The sequence below is a fragment of the Lutra lutra genome, chromosome 17, assembly GCF_902655055.1.
Source record: "Lutra lutra chromosome 17, mLutLut1.2, whole genome shotgun sequence".
Lineage (NCBI taxonomy): Eukaryota > Metazoa > Chordata > Mammalia > Carnivora > Mustelidae > Lutra > Lutra lutra.
Genome location: NC_062294.1, coordinates 4,306,342 through 4,334,149, shown reverse-complemented (window position 1 = coordinate 4,334,149; position 27,808 = coordinate 4,306,342). Strand labels below are relative to the sequence as shown.

Here is a 27,808-nt window from a genome sequence, read left to right as displayed (position 1 = left end):
AAAGCTGTCTGAGCATCGGGTTCCGAATCAGCCCGTATCTGTGGTCTCTGCCACAGCCAGATCTCCAGGCCAGCATCATGTCCAGGCAAGATCAACCTGAGGACTGGTGAGCTTTTGTTTTAACATTGTTTATTTCAACATGAAGACACACTTTATAGCCTTAAGAGCGCCGAGGGGGAGACGAGAAAGGTCCCCGTTCTAGAAACAGTTCATCTGTTTTTAGCTCCTGGGCTCATCGTGGTTGATGACATCATTCTGCAGGTCTGCTTCTGTGCAGAGAGTGTTTCGGGGACGCTGAAAGGTCCTGGTGCCCCTAAATCTTCCTCAGACACCCGCATTGCCGCGATTTGTGCCGACGCCTCCAACCTTGTTGGATCCGGCCAGGGTCTCCCACTCCAGTCTGTTACCGGGTATTTTTACATTACTGCTGATGAGTTTCAGAGTTCTTTGGGGTGCTTTTAAAAAAAATCATATAAAATATATTTATAAATACATATTTACAAACTACATAAATAGAAATATGCATAATGTAAAATTTACCATTTTCACCATTTTTAATTTAATTTTATTTTATTTATTTATTTTTTTAAAAGATTTTATTTATTTATTTGACAGAGAGAGATCACAAGTAGGCAGAGAGGCAGGCAGAGAGAGAGGAGGAAGCAGGCTCCCCGCAGAGCAGAGAGCCCGATGCGGGGCTCGATCCCAGGACCCTGAGATCATGACCTGAGCCGAAGGCAGAGGTTTTAACCCACTGAGCCACCCAGGTGCCCCCACCATTTTTTAAAAAGATCTTATTTATTTATTTGACAGACAGAGATCACAAGTAGGCAGAGAGAGAGAGAGGAGGAAGCAGGCTCCTTGCTAAGCAGAGAGCACAATGTGGGGCTTGATCCCAGGACCCTGAGATCATGACCTGAGCCGAAGACAGAGGCTTTAACCCACTGAGCCACCCAGGCGCCCCCATTTTCACCATTTTTAAGCGTGTGGTTCTTTGGCATTAGGTGCATTCACAGGGTTGTGTAACCATCATCCCCATCCATCTCCAGGCTTTTTCACTTGCAAAATTGAAACTCTGTCCCCGTTAAATTCCCCAGCCCCTGGCAGCCACTGTTCTACCTTCTGTCTCTATGCATCTGATGACTCTGGGTACCTCTTATGAGTGTAATTATACAGGATTTGTCTTTTTGTGACTGGCTTATTTCACTTCACGTCATGGCCTCAAGGTTTATCGATGTCGTAGCAGGAGTCAGAATTTCTCGCCTTTTTTTAGGGCGACTGGTGTCCCACTGTACCTATAGACCACGTGTTGTTTCTCTGTTCATCTATCGCTGGCCACCTGGGCTGTTTGCACCTTCTGGCTGCTGTGGGAAACGTGGCTATGAACATGGGTGTGCAAACAACAGTGCATGTTCCTGCCTTCAGGTCTTTTGGAGATGGACCTAGAAGGGGGATTCCCGGATCACGTGATAGTTCCATTTTTAATTTTTTGAGGAACTGCGCTACCGTTTTCCATAGCAGCCGGCCCATTTGAGGTTACTTCCAGCCACGCACAGGGTTCCAATTCCTCCACATGCCCACTAACCCTTCTTATTTTCTGTTTTTCGCTTTTTTAAAAAAAACAGTAGCATCCTAACGAGTGGGACAGGGGACATTTTTAAAGGGCCAACATGAGGGGAAGAGGGAGAGACCTCTTTCACACAGAAGGTCAAATGTTAGCAGGTCCTGGGCCACGTACCACGTTCCCTCCCTCTCACCTCCAGTTCACATGGAACATGGTGGTGGGTGAGGGGAGGGAGTAGGTTACAAAGGGTGCAGCCTCCACCACGTTTCTCAGGATTTCTTTTTAAAGACCAGTAGCCTGTGTGTTGATTTCCCGTGGGCTGTGCCAATATTTCTTGTCTTGTGGTTTATTAAATGTAATGGACCAGATGTTCCAAGGATTATATCGCCCTCGTGGCCTGGTGGCGCTGACAGCCTTTAGCTTTAATCAGCTTCCTGACTGCAGCAGGCCCCGAGGATTTCTTGACCTCCGGCAGCCAATTCTCTCTTCTTGCCCAGTAACACAATGTCTGCTGGGCACGTGGCCGCGTGGAATAAAAACTACGTTTCCCAGCCTCCCTTGCAGCTACCTGTGGCCATGTAACCAAGTTCTGGCCAATCGGATGTCAGTCGAAGGTCAACATGGCGACACCTGGGGATCTATTTTAAGAGTTAGCCAGCAGGCAAGTGCCCTCCGCCTGTCCCTTTCTCCTTTCTTCCTCTTTCCGTACTGTTGTTTGCAGCTGTCACCTTGGTTCCTGAAGACGGAGTCGAAGGTTAGGGATGGGGGAGTGGAGCAGAGCCACCACGCAGCCCTGAACTGCTAACGTTTGACCTTTCGTGTGAAAGAGAACCGAGCGGCCGTCCGGCACAAGCCATGGTTCTCTGAGGGCAAATCCGGTCTTCACTGACGAACGAGGGAGCGACCGCCGCCAGCTGTATATCGGGCCCTCTCTGTTGGGCCCTAAACTGTTAACGTTCAGAATAACCTTAATAAACTAGGAACTGTCAGCCGGGGATGGTTTTGGCTCAAGGGATATTAGCCAACGCCTGGGGTCAGTTTTGATGGTCCTGACCGAAGGGTGGGGTGTGCGCTGGGGATGCCCGGTGTGTGGAGGTCCAGGAGGCTCCTGAAGGTCTTACACGCACAGCACAGCCTGTAGCACAAGGAGTGTGTGGGTCCAAATGCCAGTGGTACTGATGTATTAAAGCTCCGGGTTTGGTTTTGTTACAAATAAGGAACTTAACACCAAAGGGCTTAAGTCATTTGCTGTCGGTGACGTAGCTTGTAAATGGCAGAGTCAGTATTTAGACCAGGTGAAGGTCGGTGGGCACCACGAGCAGGGCATGGGATGCATTTAATAGGTTCCCACAACACCCTGCATGTTCCCACCTCATGTCCAGTAACTCCTGTGTTTAGGTCCTGGCTCTTCTTGGAAGACTGACTTCGAGCTGGTTCCCTCCAGGACGGCCCCCCAGTTAGTTTCCACTCTCTGCGTGGTGACATTCAAGCCTATATTCCTGTTGACAGTATGGTGAGCCCAACAGCATGGCACTGACAATTCAGTGGATCCAGTGGGCTCTAGGGTCCCAGAAGAGGCTTCTTCTGTCCAGGGTGAGCCCTTCTGTTTCCATGGGGGAGTCCAAGGGGTGGGTTCCTGGAGCCTGGAGTCGGGGGGCAGTTGGGGGTGGAGGGGGATGGGATATTTGCTAATGGATATGGAAAGAGTTCAATAGTTTAACCACCTATATGGCTGTTCTGGTATGCATGGGCCCCATGTCAGCTTGAGTAGAGAGGTAGAAATTGTTCACGTTGGAAAGGTTTGGAAGGATGAATCTGCAGAGCCAGTCTCCTTTAACCTCCAAGCTCTCCCCCTGCTGTGAATTTAGAGAAATAAAACACGGCACCATTCAGATGAAAGATTAAGGGAGAGAGATGAGGCCTGACGAGCTCTGCCATAGACCGGGGATTTGCCATCATGCTCACGAGTACACTCAGCTAGCGTAGGATGGGGGTTTATTATTTTTTTTTCTTTTTGCAGATGAGGAAACAGCGACCAGAGGGACTGGTACCACTTTCAGGATTTTGGAGCTGGTAAGTGAACTCAGGCATTTATGCACTGTCAGAAGACAGGGGCTGGGGGGGCGCCTGGGTGGCTCAGTGGGTTAAGCCGCTGCCTTCGGCTTGGGTCATGATCTCAGGGTCCTGGGATCGAGTCCCGCATCGGGCTCTCTGCTCAGCGAGAAGCCTGCTTCCCTCTCTCTCTCTGCCTGCCTCTCTGTCTGCTTGTGATCTCTGTCAAATAAATAAATAAAATCTTTAAAAAAAAAAAAAAGAAGAAGACAGGGGCTGGGGTTTGGGGTCTGAGGCCTTCTGAGATATGTACAATCAGGCAAAATAGGGAAAGGATCTGGCCTCAGAGCACCTTTGGCTCAGTAAGCGTGTTCAATGGGCATGGCACCCAGAGTTCACCAGGGCCGGACGGACAGACAGACGCTTTGGGACTTTGACCCCAGGGGCCCACCTGCCTTGTCTGCACTCCCAGACTACCTCCCTGGGTTAGCACCAGCCCTAGGGTCTCCGTGCCCCTTCTCCACACTCCCTGGCAGCATTGAGCTGCTTTGGGATTAGGGAGGTGCTAATGATTTGATATCTCAGCCCAGGGATTTCATTGATCCTTTAAGCTCAGCTGGAGAAATTCCCTCCCTCAAATAGCTGTTTTATCTTCCGGCCCTTGCCACCACTTTAATTATACTAAGTCCTCATCAGATGCCTCCAATGAGAGGGTGAATTAAAAAAAAAAAAAAAGAGGGGCGCCTGGGTGGCTCAGCGGGTTGGGCCGCTGCCTTCGGCTCGGGTCATGATCTCAGGGTCCTGGGATCGAGCCCCGCATCGGGCTCTCTGCTCAGCGGGGAGCCTGCTTCTTCCTCTCTCTCTGCCTGCCTCTCTGCCTACTTGTGATCTCTGTCTGTCAAATGAATAAATAAAATCTTAAAAAAAAAAAAAAAAAAAGAAAAGAAAAAAGAGAAAGACAAGTCATCAGGGCAGGCTGTGTTTCCTTTCTAGACCATTTGGAACAGGATTGCTTGTTATCACCCTTTGAATTGCAGCTTTCACCTGGAGATTAAAAGCCCCCCCGCCCCCCCCCCAGCCCCCACTGCTTGAGATGAACAATGAGGCTCCCAGGAGCTTAATCTCCGTGGTCATGAAACCCAGGTTTTATGGGACATTGCAGCCTCCAGGTTCCCATTTCCCTTCGCAGGCCATCAGTCCCCATGGCAAAAACTGTACCCTGGGAAAATTCATGCCTCCACAAAGTGGTTAATAGCACATGAAACCATTTCAAAATGTAACTAGAAAGCCATTTCCAACGTTAATCTTCTGTAGAAGGACACTACGGACACAACTCAGGGCTTTGCAGCTTTCCAAAGGTGGAAGTCTTTGTCTCTTTTTTTTGGTGTTTGATTTTAGTATAAACTTGAGTAAAATTAAAGACAGACTTTTTTTTTTTTTTTTGGTTTTAGCATAAATGACAAACTTTAAAACTTTTATGATTGACTCGGACCTTAGTAAAAGGGGAAAAGGATCAGTTGAAAGAACAGATGCGTGATTCAGGGCCACGTGATTCACAGAACTGTTCCGTACGTGGCAGTGTGGGTATCAGAATGCAGCCATCCAAATGTAGTTCCTCAGGGTTTGGAGCAACGTCGTGGGGCCTGACCCTAGTATGACTTAGGGCTGTGAGTTATCCGGTGAGAAGCGTCAGTGCTCATCCGTGTTCAGCTTTAGCCGGTGGTGTTTACCGGTGTGCGTGGGTTTTGATGGAAGATGATGGACTCAGAGTAAGACAATCCTGGGTGTCAGTAGTGGCGGCAACAACAATGATAAATCCCATCTATGGAGACTTCAGATGCTTTCCAGGTGGCTTTCCACCTGATCCTCCCAGCAACCTGTGTAAGAGGTGTTATTATGGCCCCATCTTATAGATGAGTACATTGAGGCTTGGAGGGTCCACCAGTGTGCCTGCAAACACGATGTTATTAAAACACAATGTGAAGGAAGTGGAATTTGGAACAACTGTTGTGAAAACCCATTTGGCAGTATCTATTAAGCCCATGACCCAGTAACTCCGCTGCCACCTCCTTACTCAGCCGGGTGAGTCCTCTGACCAGCAGACACGTCCCAGAAGAACGTCCACGGCAGCTCTCGTGGGAGTATCTCCAACACAGCTGGGCCCAGATGCCCAGCAGCACAGATGAATGGATCATTGTGTGTTCACACAGTGGAGGGTTGGCAGCCGTGAAAGTGGACCCCCAGCCGGATACCCACATGGGTGAATCTCATAGATTCTCATGGTGTGACGGAAGCCAGACATGACGGGACACACACCGAATGAGCCCGTTCATGAGAAGGGCTCGAACAGGCAAAACTAGCATCCTGTTCAAGGTCAAGATAGCGATTACCTTTTAGGAGTAGGGGAAGGGTGCAGAAAATGAGCTGGAGCTCATTTTCGTTTCACTTTGTGAAAATTCATCGAGCTCCATCCGTCGTTTCTCTTTTATATCCTTTGGATGTTTCAAGCATCTTTATTGAGCTGTTACTCACGTACTAGAACGTCCACCCACTTACAGTGTTAGAGTCCGTGGGTTTCCGTGTGTTCGCGGGGCTGGGCAACTAGCCCCACCTCCGGTTCTGGGACATTTTCATCACCCCGAAAAGAAAGCGGGTACCTGCTAGTAGTCACTCCCCATTTACCCCCACGCCCCCAGCCCCAGGCGATCGCTAATCCACTGTGAGTTCTGTGCTTTGGATGTGTGTCTGTAGGGTAAATTTAGATTCGCAAGTAACTGAAATAACCACAGGGCACCTGGCAGGCATTGCACTATGATCCTAACTTCTGTGTCATGTGCTTCGCCGTGTTCCGTCACTGTCACCCGCCTGGCCCTGTAGCCATTCGAAACTGTGACTTCAGGAAGAGAGGATCTTGGGATTGTTTTCCAATGGGAATATCCCTCTTTTTCTTCATTTCTCCTGCGTGAGAGCAGGTCTGGGTCAAGTCGTCCTTTAATTTGGAGAGTTCAACAAGGGTGTGTTCTAGATGCCAACATGGGTCCGTCTCCTGCATCTGAGCTGTGGCTTTCCCTGGATGGTGGATTTGCCCTGGATGGAGTCCTTTCTCTGGATTCCTTCACTGACCCCCCTAGGGCCTGCTGCTCTGGGTGAGTGGAGGACGTCTGTCCCCATCCCCATCCCCGTGGGTCTGGCCGGGACAGCCCAGCACCAGGCAGGACACAGAAGGACAAGGCAGGGAAGGGAACAGAGAGCTGTATGTCTGGGCAGTTTGGGCACATAAGAGTAGCGTGGACTTGGGTTAGAAGGAACAGTTGTTCTCTTGGCTGATCCAAAGTTAAAAACTGGCAACCAACAACTGAACATGTTCATTTGCAAGGTACTTTCACTTAATCCTCATATCACACCTGGAAGGTAGGGATCAGTATCATTTTTCCTGAGAAGCTAGGGCCTCCCTCTGGGGTGAGTCTAGAGTCTCGGGGCTAAGAGGGGGACTCTGGGGTCAGACTCTGTTGGATTCCAGTCCCAATTTCTGTTGTCAAGAGCTTGAGCTCGTCACTTGAGTGCTCTGCCTCACTTTCCTCACCTGTAAAATGGGGAGAACAGTCATCCCTGCTCCATAGACCCAGCAGGGTATGCCTGTAAAGCATTTAGCACTGTGTCTGGCACATACAAGTTCTCAGATGTTAGCTGTCGTTGCTCTTATTCTGGTTAACATGACAATGACAATGATGAGGTGATGTTGTTGAGAAAGATTATCCAGGCTAAGACGGGTGGGAAAGAGTGTTCTGAGCCGAGGCAATAGCCTCTGGGAGCTGAGAGGACCTGAAGCCTAGCAGGAATGAAAAGGAAGCCAGTGCAGCAACAGTCAGAGTTTGGGGTTTGGGGGATGGTGGTCACCCGCTGGAGGGGTAGGCATGGAGTAGACCAGAAAGCCCTTGTGAGGCCAGGCTAGGTTTAGGGGTTTTGTTCAAGGGGTATCAGTGGCCTGCTGGGACCAGGTTAAGGCTCTGTCGAGGTCTGGCTGGCTGGCTGCCGTGGGGCTCAGTGGATAGCGCCAGGATGGGGCTGGGTGGTGAGTGTGGGGGACTTTGCCTTGCCTGTGTTGGAGGGAAGGGACCTGGTGGTGGCAGAGAGGGTGGGAGCCTGGAGTGGGAGCTTGGGTGCTTCAAGAGTTGGGACAGCTGACGCTTGGCATCTGATGGGGTCAGAAGGACGAGGAAAAGGCTGGTGTGGCTCCTGCCGGGTCTCTGGTCTGGGGCACAGGGTGGATCCTTCAAGGACACGGACAATACACCAGCACCAGCTTTGGGCAGGGCTCCTGTTGTGACAATACTGTCTTTAAGGGACAAGTGGAACTGCCATGCCAGGACACTCGAGCATCAAGAATGAGGGCCATTCCCGAGCTGGAGAGATGGGATAACAGGGTGCTAGCTTAAGAGGACAGTGTGTATGGGTGCTTGGAGGCCCAGGGCAGCAAGGTCTGTTCTCAAATTAGAGGCATCTCATATGGTGGGAACTGAGAAATGAGGCTGGGGAGGCAGGCGAGAGCCAGGATGGGAAGGACTTCGAGTGTCCCGGAATTTGCACCTGTTTGGTGAGTCACAGATTGCTCTCTGGGGTTGCAAGCAGAGAAGTGCCGTGAGCAGGGTTTCTGTTTTTGTTTTGGAAGAAGGCCAGAGCACAGAGGGACCCCGCTGGTGGTGGGAGAAGTTCTTGCTCATGCTTTGAACTGGGATTATCAAGGTCTATGAGAAAGCAGCTAAATCAATAGCTGGTGTGGGGAGCCAGGCATCCTGTGGGGAGTTCCTGAAATATAGATATTTGCTGATGAGTAAGATGATTATGGAGTCTGATTCAGAGGATTAGGGGCACAAACAGGCTGTTGAATTCTGTCACTGGTGACCAAAGTCCCCCCATCAGAAGGGTATAGAGCAGCCAGGCCCCTTCAGACACAGATGGGAGGTGTTTAGCATCAACAGTACAGCTCAGTCTGGTAGCCACCTTTTGGGGAATTTTACATCTCTTCTTACATCCATTCACCCATCCAACATCCTACCCATTCTTCCATCTTTCCTTCCACCCACCAGTTCTCTGCCCATCTGTCCATCTCCCCATCCATCCATCCATCCATCCATCCATCCATCCATCCATCCATCCATATATGGATGCCTGCTGTATTCCAACTTCTTTTCTAGCTATCAGTGTGTAAGATAGACAAGGTCTTCTCTCATGCAGCTGACCTTCTTGAGTGGGAGACAGGCAGCTTGCAAAATAAACAGGGAAATGTGTGAGTGATAGGTGTGGCAAGAGAATTAAAATAGGGCAGTGAAAGTGATGGGTGGCTGCTTTCGCTAGCGTGAGCAGGAATTCTTCTCTCTCTGAGGGGGTGACATTTGAACTGAAGCTTAAGCGATAAGGGTTAAAGAGACAAACTTCTTTTTTTTTTTTTTAAAGATTTCATTCACTTATCTGACAGAGAACAAGACAGCAAGAGAGGAACACAAGCAGGGGGAGTGGGAGAGGGAGAAGCAGGCTTCCCACTGAGCAGGGAGCCAGATGCGGGGCTTGATCCCAGGACCCTGGGATCATGACCCAAGCTGAAGGCAGATGCTAAATGACTGAGCCACCTTTGGTAGGGGAAGAAGAGCATTCTGGGTGGAGGGAATAGCAAGTGAAAATGATTGGTCCAGAAACGGATTTGGTTGTTTTGAGGGACAACAGGCCAACGCGGCTGGGAAGATGATGGGCTGGTGGAGGATGGAGCTGTGGCTGAGGGCACCACACAATGAGACCCTTCAACATGTCAATCACAGTAAGCCAAACTGGTGTTCACCTCAGGGCCTTTGCACCTGCTGTGTCCCTGGCCAGGAATATGCCTTGACCTTCTCTCTACACAGGTGATCCTTTTTCATGACGCCCATCTTGACTAGAATGTCACCTGTTCAGAGACATCTTCCACATTTTTCTACACACACATGTGTAGAAATATACTTTTTTTTTGGTAAAAGCTCAGATATACATTCTGTTGTAAAACTCCTTTGTATGTCTTAGCAATACATTATAAACATTTTCTCCTCCACAAGTCGGTGGAGGTGTGCAGCACTTTAGTATGGAATTCCACTGCCTAAATACATCTCATTCTCTTAAGTGGTTCTCTTACACCAGGACATTTGTCCCTCCTGCCCACACCAGCCACACTTTACCATTATATACTGTGCGGTGAGGGGCCACTTCAATGACGTCATCTTTCCCTGTAGTCTCTGTGCTTCACAAAGCGAGGGGAGGTGATAGATAAAAGGCAGACCAGTGCTAGCCAAGTCAGGACAAATTTCATTTTATTAAGGTAGGAAACGAGTTAACGGGGCTCTCTAGCTGGGAACCACAGTGTTTACCTGCTGTTAGGGGAATGCTCTCTCCTTTCTTCAGCAGTGGCGGGCTGCTTCCAGCAGGTGGTGTCATGAGCGAGCCCCGCTTCCGTCCTAGACCTGTGCCACCTGCTCCATAATTAATGGCCGGTTCCTGTCCCCCTGGATATTACCTGGGGCGACTAGCTTTCTCAGTATCTGTTGGCAACTCCAATTCAGATAAATCTCCCTCCTTCCTTCTCTTTCTCCTATTCCTCCAGCAAATTCAATTGTGTTCACTTACTCTACCCACCTTGGAGCAATTTTCTCAGACTTCTGTTAGAAACATTTATCAAGAATCTGAGATGTTGCTCCTTGATCTCTAGGGAACGTTAAAAACACACACAGTGAATGAAATAAGGTAATACTCGTAAATGCCTTGAACAGTGGCTAACTCACGGAAGCACTGTTGAAAAATACAGGAGGCTGTTTTTAATTCCTAAGACTGTCCCCCTGAATTTGGGGAAAGTGCCCAGTTTTCTCTAGGGGTGGGAAGTGCTGGATGCAGGTGGCTTGGTGCTGCCCTGGCGGGTTCTTGCTCAGTGAGCAGATGACACTGGAAGGAAGTGATCGCAAAGCTGCTCTGGTTGAAGGAAAGGGTTCATGATTTTCAACCGAGGACCTCAGCCACTTGTCCTCCAGGAGCTGCCACGTCCTTTACCCAATCCTAAGAGGTCTGGGCCCTGACGATGGGGAGTAGGGCTTAGTGAGGCGCAGGGAAGGGCACCAGCAAAAGCAAATTGATGGGAGTGTGCCTGGCCCCCAGCACGCCCTGAGACTTCACCATGAAGATGCCCAGCCAGGGTCCAGGTTCCCTTACAGTCCTCGGGGAGCAGGGCAGGGTGTGGGCCCTTCTGCCTGTGGGAGAGAAAGTTCTCCTCCGCTAGGCCAGGCTGGCCCCAGGTACTGGGTGATGGTGTTGAAGTAGGGTCCTTCTTTCATGGAATCCTGGACTCAGGTGACTGGAGGTACCTGTGTGCATGCATTGGTGGTGGTGGTCGGGGGGGTTGGCCCAGGTCTTGAGCCATCACAGGACTTGGGGCTCATCTCCAAGGTGAGCTGTTAGGGCAGTAAATGACAGAGGGAAACCCGGTGACAGAGAGATTCTGATTGTAATGGAGCCAGCTCAGTTATTAAGCAGATGGGTGACCTTGGGCAAGCCACCTCTGGGCCTCACTTTCTCCATCTGTGAAATGGGGATCAGAGCAGTGCCTGCCTCTTAGAGTCGTCATGTGGATTGAGTGAGTGTGTGAAGTTCTTGGCTTAGAGAAACACTAAGTGTGGTTACTTTTTTTTTAAGATTTTAAAAAAACATTTATTTATTTATTTATTTGACACACAGAGAGAGAGAGAAAGCACAAGCGGGGAGCAGGAGAGGGAGAAGCAGGCTCCCCACTGAGAGGGAGCCTGATGTGGGGCTCAATCCCAGGACCCTGAGATCATGACCTGAGCGGAAGGCAGATGCTTAACCAACTGAGCCCCCCAGGAGCCCCTAATGTGATTACTTTTAGGACTAGAATTAATTGTTATTATAATCTTCCTCCTCTGCCCTGCCGCCAGTCTCCAGCCCCCAGCGAATGCAGAATTCACAACTTTCCCTTCAGAGGAACAAGTGGTGGGTGGGGACAGCTTGGAGGCCCCTGGGACCCCACCTGCCGTCATCTGTCCTCCTTGTGGGAATGGGGGTCAGACACCCTCTGCTCAGCCGCTGTTCGTGGTTGGTCCTAAAGCTTTCCGCTTTGCTAACTGCTGCCTCTGATAGCGACACACACGTCTCTTTGTCCCAGACATGTTTGTCACTCAGCCCCGCCTGATGCCCTTTCCTTCTGGCTGATCTGCAGTCAGGAGATCACTCCTCAGCCTTTTATTTTCCTAGTGTCCTCCGTGAGTCCGTGTGTGCCTCCAGATCACAAGGCCCAAGAAAGTCCCTTATTTAGACTCTCTTTAGAGCTTCCTACGATGACACTACTGCGATTGATGCTAACAGAAGGACCCTGTGCCGTGTTCTATGCAGAGGACTTCTGTGGGGTTTCTGTTTGATTCCGCACAGCAGTCCTATGGGGCTGGTGCCGTCATTGTGCCATTTGCTGGAAGATGAGATGAGTTCAGAGCTCAGGGGACGTTTCTGGAAATTGGCAGAGCTGGATTGGAACCCACGGCGATCCATTTTCTGAGTCATATGTGATCCACTATAGACAAATCAGAAACTATAGATGACACTCAATTTCCCCTAGTTCTACTGTCCAGAAAAAGTCACCAGGAGCATTTTCGATGGGAGAGCCAAGGGTATAAATGGTACCCGCTGTGCATCTTGGCTTGGGGCCTGCTTCCTGCCCACTTGGTGTGTCACAGGTTGTTCTGATCGGTTGGCTGGGTGCCCGCTGACACCCCAACTCTCATCCCTTAGCAGTCTGTTACATAGTTGAGAAGGCTGTGCTATTTTGGTTGAAAGAAGAGTGATGAGAGTCTGTGGCTGGAGCAGCTGCCCCCAAAGGTCAAAGGGCCTGAGTGCTTAGAGGGACAAGCCTGGTGTGTGGTGGCCTTGGGCCTCAAACCTAGCTTGTCTTCAGGAGAACGCTGAGCTAGATGTGAGCCTGGAGTTTGCACAGGCTGGACAGGATTTTATAGCCAAGTGTCCTGATAGGGTACAGTTGGAGCAGACAGATTCCACATGGCGCCATTGATATGTTTCTTGTTTACGCATCAGTAAGTTGAGACCTTGTGACAGTGTCAGTTACATTAGGATTCTTGCAACAGCCTAGTACTTGCCTCAGGACCTTTGCACCTGCTGTACCCCCTCCCTGGAATATGCCTTGACCTTCTCTCTATAGAGGTGATTTATTTTCATCACTCTAGTCTTGCCTAGGACGTCACCTGCTCACGGACATCTTCCTGCTGACCACCCCAGCCAGCTCATTCTCATGAGGTTCATCACCATTTTACTTTCTTTATAGTGCCCACTGCTCTGGGATTTTCTTGTTCATCCATTTGCTTCTTGTTTGTAGTCTGTCTCTCCCCACTCCCCCAGTTAGAATGCATGTTCCCAGGATCCCAGGGCCAAGAAGAATAGCCAGCACCTAGTAGATGCTCAGCGAATCAGTGTTGAACAAATGAATGGAAATTTTTGCCGTCACTCTGGGTTCTATCAGCTTTTGATCTCATTAGAGGAAGGAAAAGGGAGGGAAGGGAAGGGAGAGAATGCAGTCACCTATGTGTGTGGCTCGGTGGCTAGGTGGCAGGGGTGGGACAACCTGCGCTGGGCCTGGGCCTCTTTGCCCCTGGATCCACCCTCCTCACCACGCTGGGGGACATTCCCAGGGGACCGACTCCTCTGACAGCATGTTCCCTGCTCTCATGTTACTGGGCTCAGCCAGTGGGAGGCCCTGAGGAGAGGCTGGAGGGCAGAAGGAAGGGAGAAGCCGGGGTGTTTCTCCCCGTCTCTGGGCCTTGGATGCGCCTTGGTCAGGGGCTGTGTCTCGTCTGTGGCTCCAGCATCCCCAGACGGCCTTCCTGTGCTTCCCATTCTTTGGGGTGACCCAGGTCCTAGGCCCGAGAAACACCACCCCCTCTCTTTGCCACTGATACAAATCCTGTGCCTTTGTAATATGAAAGATAAGGGAATCGGAGTTAGGAAATCTGCTGATTGTCGAGGAATGGACGAAGAAGACGGTCGGACAGTGGGCCCCAGGGGTGGGCTGTCACCTTTCCCTCCTGCCCGCCAGGACTGGGACCCCACGTGCTCAGCCAGGCAGAAATCACTTTCTGAATTTATGTGCCTGTCCACGGTGATTGATGGCGGGACAGCTTGTGTTTGCCAAGTGATAGATTTACCTGCACCAGGCACTGAATAATAAGGGCCAAGGAGACTTGCTGTCTCTTCTTTTCCTGAACTCCTGCCAAGTTAAAGCCTCCAGGGTCCCTGCCAGGAAGGGCTGCTCAGGATGTCCTGGGGCATCTGGAGGGCTCAGTCGGTTAAGTGTCCAACTCTTGATTTTGGTTCAGGTCATGATCTTCTGATCGTGAGATCAAGCCCTGTGTTGAGCCCCTGCCTCAGGCTCTGCGCTCAGTGGCAGGGAGTCTGCTGGAGATTCTTGACCTCTGCCCCTTTCCTGACTTGTGTGCTCATGTTTGCTCTCTCTGTCTCTCAAATTAATTAATTAAAAGAAAAAAAAAGCTCAGGCTGTCCTACTGCCCCGTTGACCACTCCTGGCCAAGGGGCCTGACTTGTTGAACCCAGGGAGGAAGAGGGAAGCAGGAAGGGTTCACAGGGAATTATCACATGGGTTGTGACAGTTGTGTCTCTGCAGTCAGATAGGACCCGGTTAAGTTCCCCGCCTCCCTCGGTGGGCTCCTGGCTCTGGGGGCTGCTGGCCGTTGGCCAAATCAGCATCTTTTGAGGGGATGATGGATGTTGGCAGACACCAGTGTTCAGCTCAGGCTGAGGCCCCTCCCCTGCTGGGGCAGCACGGTTGCACCTCTGGAAAGAGGCTGGCCAGCTGTCAAGGCAGACCTGGGCCACGACCTGGTCCCGCCCCTTGGAATCACGCAATCACCTTTCAGCCTATTTAGTTTTCAGTTAAGTAGGGATAATTGGGTGGTAGATGTCTAGAAGGGCTGATCTGAAGATCAAGGAGGGACCTGCGTAGGTGCCTCGTACAAAGCGTGGCATGCAGTAGGTGCTCAAGAAATGCTACTTTCCTCTACTCTTTCCCCTGTAGCCTCTGCTTTCATGGATGCTTATCTGCCAGGCTGGGCGTGAACTTGGTGTATATCAGTCAGGATGTATTTGGCAGTTAGTGACAAAGAGCTATAAATCAGTCAGCTTAACACTACTAAAATGACTTTGTCCCATATAGCAGGAAGCTCACGTGGGATGACTCTAGGATTGGCCAAACTCAGTGGTTCAGCAAAGTCAGCAGGGACTCAGGGTTCCCCCCGCCCCCCACTACCAATACTAGTATTGGCCTCCCTCTCTTGTCTTCTCATGGTGGCAAAGTGGCTGCTGAAGATCCTGGCATTGCATCCTAACTAGGTCAAGTCCAGATGCACAGAGGGAACATCACTCTCCTGCATGTCCGTCTGGTGTGAGCACCACCTTCCCAGAAGTATCGCACCTCACTTCCCCTGACACTCACTGGTCCAGACCAGGTGGCCCATCCGTTCCTGAACTGATCACCAGGAAGAGGGTGGGTGGGATCACGATTGACTCAGGCTTCTTGGGGGAGTCAGGCACCCTCATCCCTAGATGACTTTCCTTTGCAGTCCTGCTCCCACCACCCTTTTCTGCACTTCCTCCCCTAATCTCTGCATGCAGTGGGAGCTTCCTCCTGTCTCCTCAGACCCCACGTGAGTTTATAGTGGAGAAGTTTTGGGCCCAGAGGCAGGTGGCCCCTGCCTGGAAGATTCCCCCACCACTTGCCGGGCTCCTTCTCATCTCTGGGTTTAGATGTCGCCCCTTGGATGCTGCTCCTTTCCACCCTCTCTGAAGGGGGTCCCCCATCTGACACGGCACCCACCATGTCTTTCTTAGACTTCTGAGTCCTTGGAGCATTTAGCACAATTTGCCTGTTTGCTTGGTCTGTGACTTCCCACTGGATCGTCTCCTTCTTGATAGAGGGGATCTCTGGGATCTCTCTCAGGCCTTATCCGTGTCCCACTGGGCAGCAGGACCTGTCCCCGGGGCCTTCCGTGTTCCATATATCCCAGGACAACCCACGATGAGGCTCTGTGCAGGAACTGAGCAGTTATTTCTCTGGAAGGTTAAGAGTTTCCTCTGGGGAAGGGCTGTGAAGTCTCCAGCTCACCTCTAGGCCATGCGTCCTATCAGCAGAGAGGGAGTGGTCTGATGCCCAACTGATCCGAAGTCAAGAGGCTTTTTTGCTTTTGTGTGTGTGTGTGTGTGTGTGTGTGTGTTTTAAGGACATCTTTAGCCAATAACATCTTGGATTGCGTGGCCTGGTTCGGGTTTTTGTGGTGCTAACATCAGTGTCTCTTGGGGTTGTCTGACCTTGAACCCCTCCATCAGGTTGACCTTGAGCCCTGACCTGAACCACATAGGCAGGAGGGGGTGAGGGGATGGGCCCTAGGCAGAGGGTCGAGTGCCCCGCCAGAAGCAGCAGGTGCACACAGATCTCAAATCCATTTCTGCTCACCTGGCCCTTTTTAATTTTGTTTCCACTTTATTCTTATTGAAGTAAAATTCGCATTAAAAAAAAAATGAACCATTTTAGGAGCACCTGGGTGGCTCAGTCAGTTAAGCATCTGACTCTTGGTTTTGGCTCAGGTCGTGATCTCAGGGTGGTGAGATCGAGCCCTACATCGGGCTCCACAATGAGCATGGAGCCTGCATTAGATTCTCTCTCTCCCTCTGCCCTGCCCCCCCATGTTGCCCGCCCCCAGGCTGTGACCCCCCCCCGACGGCTCATGCTCCCTCTCAGAAAAATTTTTTTAACCATTTTAAAGTGTTTGATACGGTGGCCTTTAACACATTCACATGGCTGTGCAATGAGCACTTCCTTGGAGTTCCAAAATGTCCTTAGCACCTCAAAGGGGGCCCCATCCCCATGAGCTGTCATGCTCCATCCCCCTAGACCCCCAGCCCCGGCAACCACCAGTCTGCTTTCTGTCTCTGAACGTTAGTCCATCCCGGGTATTCCGTACGGGTCCGACTTCCTTCACTCAGCATCATGTTCTCCAGGCTCCTCCGTGTTGTGGCCAGAATCAGTACTTCCTTCTTTTTTATAGAATCTTTTTTATAGAATTTTTAAAAATCTCCACATTTTGGCTGCTGCAAATGGTGCTGCTCTGTATACTTGTTTACAAGTTTTTACTTGAACACCTGTTTTCAGTTATTTTGGATCTTTACCTCGGAGCGGAATTGGTGGGTCATATGGTAATTTTGTGTTTACCTTTTTTTAAAAAAGATTTTATTTATTTGACAGAGTGAGAGATAGTGGGAGAGGGAACACAAGCAGGGCGAGTTGGAGAGGGAGAAGCAGGTTTCCTGCTGGCAGGGAGCTCAATGCGGGCTCCATCCCAGGACCCCGGGATCATGACCTGAGCCGAAGACAGATGCTTAACCGACGGAGTCCCCCAGGCACCCCTGTGTTTACCTTTCTGAGGACCCACCAGATGTTTGCACAAAGGATGCTACAGTCTCACCAGTGATGTCCATGGGTTCTGTTTTTCCATGTCCTCACCAAGACTTGGCTGTGCTCTGCGTGTGTGGGTGCGTGTGTGCATGTGCGGTGCTTGCCATCCCAGTGAGGGGGAGGGGAAGTCTCACTGTGGCTTCGATTTGCCCTCCTCTGGTGACTGGTGATGCTGAGCACGTTTCTGTGGACCAGTTAGCATCTGTACAGATTCTTTGGAGACGTACCTGTTCAGGTCCTTGGACTATTTTTTAAATTGGCTTTAAACTGTCTTCTTGTTGAGTTACGAGAACTCTTTATATATTGTACCCTTTTAAAAATTTTAGACCTCCTTGTCTCGATGTCACCCAAACTGAGACATGGGAGAATTCTACAGGCAATGTCAACACGCCCTTCTCCCCAAATCCGCCCACTCACATCTGGCCCCTTTGTGTGGTTGTCGTCCACTCTGCTTGAATGGTACGCGTCTGTAACTAGAACATGCTTTGAACTGGATGTTGGAGGAACACTGATGGCCGCGATGCTAAGTTGCACTTGCACCCACCGTGAGCTCAGTAGCTCAGGGATGAGGGGCGGCCGCAGTCTTGCTGTGGACGAGGAGCAGAGGCCTGGAGAGGACAGTGCCTCGCTGGGCTCACCGATTACAGCAGGAGCCGAACCTCATGCAGACTTCCATGCCCCTGACCTCAGCTCATGCTTCCTGTGAGTTTATTACTGGGTGCTGCTTTTTGCCTAAATTATGAGTGTGTGTGTGCGTGCGCATGCATGTGTGTGATTTAGATAGACGGGCGTGCATGGTTTGGCAACAACTCTAAGCCAAAGTCCCTACTCTACTCTGTTCTACTGTGGTCGGCTCCAGCGAAGAGGCTCGCCCAGGAGCAATTTGGTCCCCAGACTAGGGGGCATTTGGTAATGTCTGGACATGTTTTTGGTAGTCACAGCTGGTAGGGGGGAGACTACCACTGGCATCTCATGGGTAGAGGCTGTGTCCCTTAGTGCAGGGGGCAGTCACCATGACAGAGATGAGCCCCGAGTATCAAAGACGCCAAGCAACCTTCCGGCCCAGCCGGCAGAGGGACAGGTGTCTCCAGCTCCTAAGACGCCGTCTAGCATAGGTAGTCGCTGGGGAAGGGTGACAGCGTGGGGACAGGTGTGGCTACACGAGTCACAACTGTCCAGTCAGCTCAGGGGACTTTGGTGCCATGCAGTGGGGGGCTCTAGGGTCACTGACTGCCATTAAGAAGTCCTGGCAAAGTCATCTGGGCAGGAGCCCTGGGTGGGGTGTGGGAGCATCCCTTTAGCCACACAGCAAATGTTCACTGAGCTCCTACTGTGTCCAGTGGGCATCGTGGGTGAGAAAGAAAAAAAAAACAAAAAAACAACGAAGAGACGATCCCTACCCTTACGGTACTTACCACCTATTAGGAGAGTCAGGCATTGTCACAAGAAACATCACTTCGACTGTCCTCCAGCCTAGGCATGTGGTCTATGAAAGCCTGTTCTGGGGGAACTGCTCTGGCCTGGAGATCAGGGAATGTTTCTGGGAGGAAGCCACGGAGTGTTTTGCAGAGAGTGGAGACATGCGGAAGCCTGAACCAGTTTCCCTGGTAAGACATCAGGGAAGGGTGTCAGGGAGAGGGAGCAGTGCAGGCAAAGGCCCTAGAGCAAAGGGGCAGGGGAGCAGCCTGTTGGGGGAGACCTGGCTGCTGCAGCAGGGAGGTGGGAGGGAGCATGGAGGTGGGTCTGGGGGCTCATCTGGGAGACAGCAGCAGCCTCAGTGCTCCTGGCTTTGGCTGCTCACAGGAATCACGCTGGGACCTTTGGATGCCACCTGTTCTGATCTCACTGACCTTGGTTCTGAGTTCTTGGGTCTGGGCTTGACCCGGCTATGGGGCTGGTTGAAAACCCCTCCTGTGGGAGATGCTAACGTGCGGCCGGGTTGAACGAGTCCAGAATAGACGTGCGAGGCCTGTGGGGTTGCCCGTGTCTGTCTGTGCCTTAGTAGGGCCGGGCTGCGGCTTGGAGCCTAGGAGGTGGGGCGTGGAGGGGTTTCACAATCAGATTTGCTCTGGAGGGAGAAACAAAAACACGTGACTGAGTCACATGGGCAAGAAGCCAGAGAAGCCCGGTGGACCCCTGGCCCAGCAGCCAGAGAGATGCTGGTAGGACCAGAGCATCAGTGGGGTCAAGGGTGCAGGGAGCCAGGCCAGCCTTCACACCTGACTTTTGACCCGTGTGCATTGGCTTCAGGGCTTCCTACTGCTTGAAAGGGGATGCTTTCTCCTGCAGCAACGCTGAATAGGAAGGAAGTGGGGAGGTCCCATCAGCCAGCGCCAGGGGGTCTGCTCCTGGGAGGTTTGGCCCTGGGGCCACCATTCACTCTGGGGCAAGGGCAGGGGGAGGAGGCGAGCAGGCCTGCTGAAGGGGGTACAGAAGCTGGGAGTTCCCTAACAGGGAGGGCATCAGCAGTGAGTGGAAGGGGAGACAGTGAGTGGAGGTCAGTAGCAGGGCGGGGAGATGGGGTGAACGGAGGCCAGGGTCTGGCTGTCCAAGAACAAGCAGCTCAGGGGACATCTGTTTTCATTCACAGCCTGGAGCAGAGCTGGGCTGGGCTGGGCTGTGCTTAAGGCCAAATGCCAACTTGAGGCCCTCTTCCACTGGGGGCCGCCCTGGCTTCCAGAGGACATGGTCAGGAGGGGCTGGTAGGAGGGGCTGGCAGGGACCAGGCACCCGGTGGGCTTGTCCACACCACCCAGCTCCCTGGCTCAGAGAGTGCAGAGGCTTGACCCATGTCACACAGTGCTTTTTGGACCCAGGGCCATCCTCAGGCATGCTGCCTAGGGCCCCCGAGACCTTTAGGGGCTCAGGAAAGTATCTTAATTTCTCTTAACATCAGAACAAACAAACAAAAAAGAATATGTCCCAGCTTGGGTTCTATTTGTTTTTTCTTCTTTTCTTTTTTCTTTTTTTAAAAGATTTTATTTATTTGACAGAGAGAAATCACAAGTAGGCTCCCCGCTGAGCAGAGAGCCCGATGTGCGGCTCAATCCCAGGACCCTGAGATCATGACCTGAGCTGAAGGCAGAGGCTTAGCCCGCTGAGCCACCCAGGCACCCCTCTATTTGTCTTTTTATCAGTGCATTTGTAGTAGATCCTTGATATTTACTAATTTTACCTAGAGGACGGGCCCCACGTGCTCTAACCGAGGCTGTCTGTCCAGCCTCATCCTCCAGCGCTCAGGTGTGTGTCCGCTTCCCCAGGGAGCCCTGCGAGGCCTCCTCCGTCCAGCATCCACCCGCCCCCCCCGCCCCTCACCTGCAACTTGGCTCCCCATGAGCACATGGAGCAGTGGTTTCGAGCACAGGCTCTGAAAGCGAGTGTCTGGGAGTGACTCCCAGCTTTGCGAACTGTCCATGATGTCATCTCAGGCAAGTTGCTCGTGTCTCTGACCCTCAGTTTCCCTATCTGTAACATCGGGGTAGTAACCGTACCTGACTTGCAGAGTTCAGATAGATGAAATGAGTATGTTTAAAGCCCTCAAGCCATGCCTGCACTGAAAAGTGCTGTCTAACTGTGCGTGAAAATCACGGTTTGGTGAATTCCTGATTTGCCCACTCGGCAGGAAAGCCCAGCAGGGCGGGTTTGGGCCTGGTTTTACTGACCCTGGGATCCCTAGCCCAGGCACCGGGTAGGTACTCAAATGTTTGAATGGATGAACAAATGTATCCTGGTCCTCTTTCTTGTGCCACTGTATTTCTTTCTGCTGCAAGTCATTCACACTTTAGTACGATTTATGGATGAAAGTCACCCTGGCCCCTTTCCTAAAGTATGCGCTTGGCTTGATCTGATCACCATGGGAAACATGTTCTGCCTTCCATGGAAAGGCCCAGTGATAGGGCGGGGGAGTTTTATCAGGGGTGGAGGTTCAGGATTTCTTCCTAGACCCTGTGACTATGGGCCCCGTCCTCTGCTCTGGAGTGGGAGACCCTTAACGTGCTTGTGTCCTTAATATTTCTAAAGGATACTATTTCCTCTTTTTTCAGAGGGGGAGAAGCCCTTGGCAGGCAGCCGCTGTCAGACCCCAGTGGGCCCCTCACTCAGAGCAGACTTGATAAAAGTCCTCATGGCTCCGAGGCTTTCCCAGAGGAAACCTCCCGCCCCCGGAGCGGCAGGAAGTCACACTCATGGGTTAGTTGGTCCTGGGAGGACAGCCCATGAAGCTTGGGATCAAATCCAGGCTCCGGAACTCAGATAAACCAGAAAGACCTCCACTGCTTGGAACATCAAGTTCCGAGGCCTGGCAGAAAGCCGGGTGGAGCTGGCGGCCCCCCAGTCACGGCAGGTCCCTGGCCCTGGCTGGCCCTGTCGGCGCCCATGGGGCGGTCCAGCCGGGCTGTCAGGCCAGGAGCCCGTAGTGTAGCTGATCAAAGGAAAGCGGCTGGTTTCCCAGGCAGATTTGTTCCATGGTAACTTCTCTCCTTAGAGCCTTTCTCCTTCCATATTGAGCCTGGAGCACACGTGTGCCCGGGTGTCCCCCTCCTGTCCTAAAGACTTTGGATGGTCATTTCTATAAGTTAATCTTTGCAGGAAATGAATAGATGTGTCCTAGCTCGGTGCCCTGGGTCCCTGGGTCCCTGGGATCCCAGTACTGCCGTGGAGCTGATTTCTCAGCCAAAGAGCATGTATTGAGCACCTACTGTGTGCCATCCCGTGCCATGTACTGGGACTGACTTTTGCCCTCCATCTCTTGTCTGCAGATGATGCGTACTTCCTCGGACGGTTGTTGTGATGGCTAAACCTATTCTGTACCCCGATGCGGTACTTGCTGGGGGCTCATGCAGGCCAGGCCCCGTGTAGACAGTGAGCAATGCCTGACCTTGCAGCGCTCACATGGGGGTGTCTGAGCTTCTCCTGCCGCCGGAGCTAAGACCACAAACCCAGTGTCACAGTTGAAAGAACTAGGGCAGGCTTTCCTAGCGCCGTATCTACATGGCCAAGCTGGGATGCCACCCAGGTGTGGCTCAGTCTGGGGCCTGGGTCCCTTCCGCTTTCCTGACGGTAGGTCGCAGGGGTCAGATGGGCCTGGGGCCGAGCCCCAACATGGCCTCCTGCTGCCTGACCTCAGGCAAGTACTTGTGCCTGTTTTCCCGTCTGTGAAATGGGCGTCACAGGGGCTGCTGCGGGCAGGCAGCGGACTGTCGGATACTGAGCACGGTGCTTCCTGCGTGTGTACAGAGCACGCACAGGCTGACACGGCTCACTCACGACACATGTGACCCGGGTCACGGTCAAAACGTCACTGAACTCTCCCAAGGAACACACGATGTAACTGTTGGCACACCCGCATGAGGGAGGACACCAGGGTTCAAGGGGGTGAGTTGTTTTCCCACAGCCACGTGCTCAGCCAGCACCTCTCCCAAAGAAGCTTCTACGGGCAGATGGTTCGTCAGCTCAGCTCAAAACTTGGCGGAGCTAGAAGCCGCCAACCCCCACCCACCTTCCTGGGCTGGTTCCCGTGTGTGCCCGCCCCCACCAGGCCCCGGCCCACCCCCCCCAGCCCCCGCAGCCAGCCACCTCCTTGGGGAGGAGAGACTGCCCCAGTCTGCAAGGAAGTGCTCGTTATCCCAGTGGGACAGGGCAACTCCCAGCCACGTCTCCAAGCCAGCCCTGTGCCCCCTCCTCCTGCCTCCACCGTCTGAACTGCCTGGGCCGCAGACATCTATGGTGGAGCCTCTGGGGCCAGATGTTATAGGGCCCAGCTAAAAATAACCAGGAGGGCCGGCCACCACTGGGAGTGGTGGTAGGGTGAGGGCATGTGCTGGGCGCCGACGCAGGATCCCAGTGACCTGGCCGAGTGTAGCTAAGAGCCTGGCAGACGGTGCACACTTCGGCTCCCCACTTCCAGCACTCACCCGGCCAGAGGGCCCCTGTTCCCTGAACATGTGGGAGGAAATGCCATTTTCCAGCTGCAGGAGGGGCAGCGGCCGAAGGAAGGTCATCTGGGCTCTGTGCTTCCTGCTGCTTCTCCTCGAAGCCGGCTCTGCCAAGAATCTCTGGAAACGGGCATTGCACACGAGGCTGGCCGAGAAGTCCCGCGTAAGTGCCTGGGGAAGGGAGGCGGGGAGGGGCTGGGCGACCCCCGGATGCTGTCTGTTTGGCAAGTGCTCCCTGCAGACTCGGGCAGGGCAGCGTCTTGATCGGAGCATGCCAGGGTTGGGGGTGTGGGGAGGGAAGGAACTCACCACCCTCAGAAGGCTCCTGGTCTGTAAGCAGAGAAGCAGAGGGCATGCCAGAATGTGCAACGGGGATTGGGACATGCTTTCGTCTACCAAAGTAGAGTCCTCCTGACAGCACCCACTTTAAGACTCCAGGGATTTGAAACTGAGAGTTTTGTCTCAACAATCAATAACCAGATGTTTATAAAACATAATTAGACATTCATGGGGTTGTTTACTCATTTAGTAAACGGTTAGTGGAAACTGCTCCGGGCCAGGCACTGTGTGTGGTCCCGTGGGGGACAAGATGAAGACGACAGCTCCCACCCTTGAGGGTGACATAGTCAGGTGGGGGAGGCAGTCGGGTGACACGTGGTGGTGATACGAGGGGACTGTGCAATGTAGCAAGTGGCAAGAAGCATGTACCTTGGTGCCAGGGGCCCGGGTTTGCATCCAGCCTCTGCAGCTCACCAACTGTGTGACGTTGGGTGAGTTAATGACATCTCTGAGCACCAGTGATCTCATCTGAAAATGAAAGAGTGATGCATTCCTTTTGACAAATGTGTTGGGTCAGCAGTGTTGACGGGGCACCGTCCTAGGCTGTGGGCACACAGACGGCAGGTCCCTGCTTTGGGGAATTCACGATTAGTGAGAGAGGCAGAGGGTAAGGAAGAAATGAGGAACATAGTGTGTTTGGTGACAAGTGCCAAGGAGGGAAATAGAGCAGGGAGGGGACTAGGAGAGTGAGTGGGGGTGGGAGGGTGGAAGTTTAGCGCCCTCCCACATAGGGGGCACAGAAGCATGGAAGGTCAAGGAGCAGGCTCTGGCGCTCTCAGGATGAAATGACTCAGGACACATGCAACACTTAACACCTAGCGAGTGTTCAGTGCGTCTTGGTGACGTCATTAAGCCACTGGGAAATTGGCAGGTGCTTGCCTCCCCCGGTGGAATGTAGGCTCCCCAGGGTGGGGCCTGATTTTGTCTCATTCAGTATAGTGTTCCTGGTGCCCTGCCCGCTGCCTGCTGGTAACTTGGCGCTCTGTACATCCTTGGGAATGAATTATGGGGAAATGCATTGGAAGCACAGAAGAATGAGTTTGGCTCCACCCAGGAAGAGTCAGGGAGGGTTTTCCAGGGTCGGGAACATTCAACACTGGGTTTTGAAAGATGAATAGGAGTTTTCCAGATAGCTAAGTGGTAAAGGGGAACATTTAATGACTGCAGCCATGGTGAGATGCATGAAACCGTATTGAGGCTCATTGTAGCCTCCTGGATTCACATTCTGCATGACAGGCAGGGAGCCGCTGGGAGTGGAACAGAATCGTAGCAAGTGAAGTGGTGGTGGATGCTTGGAGAAGGGAGAGCTTGTATGAGACAGCATAATCACAGAAGGCTTCCTGGAGGAGGCAAGATCCTGGCCAGATCTTGAAGAGGTATTAAGAATTAGGGGGAGGAAGGACATTCCTTGAAGAAGAGTCAATGTAGGCAGAGGTCTTGAAGCAAAAACAGTGCATCTGGGAGCCCCTGAGGGGGCAGTCCTCACCACAGGAGGGGGTTTGTTTGTGCAAGGGGGAGAGAGACCCTGCTTGGGTTTGACACTCCCAGGCTCTTTTGCTGGCCTGGCAGGATGATTTCGTCTTCCAGGGTCGTTAGCACTTTGGTTCTAGGACCACAGAGGGATTTCCAATACATCGTCTAGTCTGATCCCCCCTTTGTCCCAACGTGTCATAGGAGTGGACTGTGTGACATCTCTCTAAGAGGAATGGGGAAGCAGGGTAGTCAGGATGATGTGCATGTGGGCCAGGGAGGGGGTCTTCAGAAACCAAATTGGTCCTAGCCACCGTTTGCCAGAATGCAAGTGCTTTGAGTCTGCCCCTCCCTGGATCGGCGCTCTCCCCTGTCATCAGCAGAAACCAGCATCCCTCCCCAGTGCTGGGACACATGAGAGGTCTATGCCAGAATCGGCCTCAGAGAAAGCGCCTGGGGAAGGATCCAGGCTTTTGACTTGTGGGCATCCGGTCCACGGATTCATCTCAGTGGCATCTCTAATAAGCTGTGCAGCCTTGGGCCACTCACTGCCCCTCTCTGGTCATTACCTGGGAAACGAAGGGAAGAGATCAGAGGACTTCCAGGGCCCTTGGAAATGTCCAACAGGGAAATTCGGAATATAGGAAACAGCTCCGCTACACTGAGAAGCATGACTTTCCTACACAGCACCCACACCCCCACCCCAGACTGAGGCAGGTCTGCAGCCTTGGGCGTGGCCCCTGGACGGCTGTGATTCATATTTCAACGGGAAGTAGGTGCTCCTTCTTAGGACTCTGTCAGTTGCTTGTGCTTGTGCTCCTTCTTACAATTCTGTCTGTTCTTGTGGTTAGTAGTGTCTGGACGTTGTCGGCGCAGGGAGATGGCACGGCTAGTCCCTCCAGCTGTGGGCAGATTGGGCCCAGGGCCCTTCCTGAACCCTGTGTCCCTGTGACTGCCCAAGGACTTAGAGACACGGCAGAGAGGGAGGCACTGCTGCTGTCCCCAAGGAGGCCACTGTAGGGCTTGTCGTAAGAAAGGGGTCTCCCCTCTCGGAGCCTCGGCCCCCCTTCTGCATCATGGGGAGCGGGGGCCTTGACTGTGCCCTCCAGGGAAAAGGGGGCGGGAGCTTTCTGCCCCATGCCTGGCCCAGAGCCCCCTTCTCTACAAGTGCACTATTAAAAAGAAAACCAGACCAGACAAACGCACAGAACCAAATATTTGGTTCTCCAGGCTGGAGAAGACGGAAGCAGAAAGTGTGTAAATAGCCCGGTGACCTTTTTGAGGTAGGGGGAGCTCAGTCCGTTCCCTGGAGCGGGCGTTTGGGGCTTGTCTTCCCTGGCACCTGGGGAAACGGTGCTTGACTGAGCACTTGCTGTGTGTCAGGACAGGCCTTCACCGCGTTAGCTCTCAGGAGCCTCTCGGCAAATCCCACCGCATGGGGTCCATGGCAGCCCCCACATCGTGGGCGGCCCAACGGTCTCTGCATGTCGCTGTGGCTGAGTCTGTTTTGTCCCCTCAGTTGGACGTGGTTGGACAGTTCGCCTGCTGTCCCAGAGGGCCTACCTGGTGGAGGGGCCACGAAGGGCTGCAGGGGCAAGGGGTGCCATTCTGGGGCCCCCCACTAGGACCCCTTCACGCATGCACACAGCTCTTGGCCCCCAGGAGGCGGCTACCAGCCCCTGCCCACTGTGACCCGGCTTCCTCAGTCTCCCCAAACTGGTTCTCCTTTCCCTTGTTACTTCTGGGAGCTCCGGAACTCTCTATCACATCTCTAAGCTTGGCAAAGTTAGCAAGAACGGGAGAGACAGGAGGCCTGGAGCTGTAATACCTCCCGTCTGCTCTGGTCGTCGGAAGACACTCTCTGTCTGATGGGGGACTCGCCCAGCTGGCACACAGGACAGGTCAAGACGCTGGGGGGTTCACATGATGGGAACACGTGGAAGTGAAGGTCAGGCCCCAGCTCCCCCAGTCTGCCTCGGGGCACCAACAGAGCTGGCTGCTAGGGCTTGTCACCAGCACTCCTGATGCTGGACAATTCCAGATGAGGTCATCGAGGCCCTGGTGGAGAGTGTTCTGGCTCGGGACTTTCCTTGCTCCTTGAAAGATGTGAGATCCCACCCCTACAGGACCCCATCATCAGGACCTCTAGGATGCCCCCGTTCAGAGGAGCAGGAGCTGCATGTGGGCCCTGGGGTGTTCCTGGCCAAGCCTCTGTGGCTCCTACCTGGGGGCAGGAGAGGGCGAGTGGGATGCAGAAGCGAGACAACCCCGCTGTAGGTTTGGCCGTGGGCTTGTGTCTAGCACAGATCCTGGCACATCGTAGGCATCTAGAATCATTTTAGAAATGCAGCAGGGGTGGTGGTGGGGAGCTGGCTGGCTGGGTGGGTAGATGGAAGGAAGGAAGAAAGAGGAACTGGATAATGTGATTTTGGGGGTGACCTTGGGCAGATCACTTTCTCCTCTCTTGGGCCCGGCTGCCCCATCTGAGGTTCCAGGCCTGAAATTAATCCCAGGTGGAAATGGGCAAGGGAAGAAGCATCCAGGCTGTGTGTGGTTATAATCCGGGAGTGTGCATGCAAGAGTGTGTGACTGTCGAGCAGCACCGTGAGTCAAGACCGCCAAAGCTGGAAACAGCCCGAAGGTCTAGAAGCTCCAAGTGAGGAAACAAAATATAACTTCTCCATGCAGTGGAATGTTACAAAAACATTACATTAGCGCTATATTAACACCAGCGACAGGACGGATAAGCCCTGAAAAGAAGCCTTTCCCCTGAGGGAAAGAAGCCAGTCATGGAGGGCCAGGTCCTGTACGATCTCTCTGTACAAAATGTCCAGAAGAGGCAAATTTATAGGGACAGACAGATTAGAGGGGCTGGGGGCCGGGGACAGGGAATGG

The 27,808-nt window shown here is 52.7% G+C and overlaps 1 long non-coding RNA gene across 2 annotated transcripts; it reads left to right on the top strand.

Annotated features, from left to right (window-relative positions):
• On the top strand, positions 1-22,508 carry LOC125089421 (uncharacterized). 2 transcript variants are annotated; one of them, XR_007123945.1, is made up of 3 exons: positions 1-106; positions 3,585-3,637; positions 22,407-22,508. It is a non-coding gene; the product is annotated as an uncharacterized LOC125089421 (long non-coding RNA). The 2 variants fall into 2 exon arrangements; XR_007123944.1 differs by lacking the exon at positions 1-106 and adding an exon at positions 2,235-2,318.
• The last annotated feature ends 5,300 nt before the right edge of the window (positions 22,509-27,808 follow it).